The following is a 1458-nucleotide window of genomic DNA, read 5'->3' as shown; positions in this document are numbered from 1 at the left end:
TGCCTCAGCAATTTGAGGCCGGATATCTCCGCTTAAATTTCCAATTTTAAAATTTCAGAGGTCACGTGACCACCAAAATTTGGAGATTTGATATCTTGGTGGTCACGTGACAGCAGAGGCAGGGCCGTAATGGAGGCATCCAATAGGAAAATAGGGTTTTTTGGGGGAAAAGAGGTGAGATTTGGGTCAGATGACTTCAATTTCTTCCCCTCGGCGTTGGTGGGTCCTTTGGGGATCAAAACAACCCAAAATAAAACATTTTTTGGTTGGTTATTTTTTTTTCTCAGCAATTTGAGGCCGGATATCTCCGCTTAAATTTCCAATTTTAAAATTTCAGAGGTCACGTGACCACCAAAATTTGGAAATTTTGGTATTTTGGTGATCACGTGACCTCCCGCCATAACAGGGCCCCATCGGAGCGTGCAGAAACTCCGCCTGGTTACCTCCATAGGCAGAAATTAATAAGTGCTGATTGCTGTGTGTAATTAATTAGGAGAAGTGCGTGGGGTCCTCTTGCATCCGTCCCCATCATGGCGTCGTTACGGAGCGGGGTAAACTGGGGCTTCCACTTCCATCCTTACGGGGTTGGGGACGCGGCTGGAAGAGAGGAGATGAGCTGGGGAGGAAGGGCTGAACCTTCCTCATCCTCGTCCACGGGGAGAAGTGGTGCGTGGGTCCCAAAATGGGACCCCGTAGGGATTTGTGGGGTTCATTTTGTCCACATCTATAGGAAAAATGCTTTGTAGGCCCCAAAATTACAGAATGGTTGGATGCCATCGTGTTTTATGGGGTTCATTGTGTCCACATCTATAGGAAAAATGCTTCATAGGCCCCAAAATTAGGGTATGGTTGGATGCCATCGTGTTTTATGGAGTTCATTCTCTCCACATCTATAGCAAAAAATGTTTTATAGGCCACAAAATGTGAGTTTTGCTCAATGCTGTCGTGTTTTATGGGGTTCATTCTGTCCACACCTATGCACTGGTAAAAATCCCCTGACATTTGGCAAACCTCCCTGATATTTGGCAGAATCACCTGATATTTGACAAAATCTCCTAATATTTGGCAAGATTTTCCTTCCTTTTTCCTGATGCAGTGTCTCTTCACCCAAATCACTCTGTTTTCTCCTCTTTCACCCTTCCCATCTCACAGGGACAAAGCAGCTGAAAACCCCAATTATCCGGAGGAACTCATTAAGAAGAATTACACAAATCCTCATCCAACCATGGGGCTGAAGCAGAGTTATTTTTCAGCGTGGGATGCGACAGCAAAGAAAATTCACTTACCAGAATAACCTCCTTTGCTTTTGTGTCTCAATCGCTGTGGATGAAACCAGAGAAGATGGAGAAGTCCTTTCCCGTTGCCAACCTCTCCCAACCCCTCAATGTCCCGTGGGTGTTTTTTTCCCTACCCTTCTGCTCGCCCAGGGTTAAAAATTAACAAAAATCAGCCCTTTTT

At 45.3% G+C, this 1458-nt stretch overlaps 1 long non-coding RNA gene across 1 annotated transcript; it reads right to left on the bottom strand.

Moving 5' to 3' along the window:
- LOC104916142 lies at positions 1-1407 on the bottom strand. Its single transcript, XR_796543.3, has 2 exons — positions 1287-1407; positions 1-597 (listed from the first exon to the last, which is right to left on the bottom strand). It is a non-coding gene; the product is annotated as an uncharacterized LOC104916142 (long non-coding RNA).
- Between the last annotated feature and the right edge of the window lie 51 nt (positions 1408-1458).

This window comes from Meleagris gallopavo, unplaced genomic scaffold, assembly GCF_000146605.3.
Source record: "Meleagris gallopavo isolate NT-WF06-2002-E0010 breed Aviagen turkey brand Nicholas breeding stock unplaced genomic scaffold, Turkey_5.1 ChrUn_random_7180001873830, whole genome shotgun sequence".
NCBI classification, from domain to species: Eukaryota; Metazoa; Chordata; class Aves; order Galliformes; family Phasianidae; genus Meleagris; species Meleagris gallopavo.
Note: the sequence above shows the minus strand (reverse complement) of the source record. Positions and strands in the feature narration are given on the sequence as shown.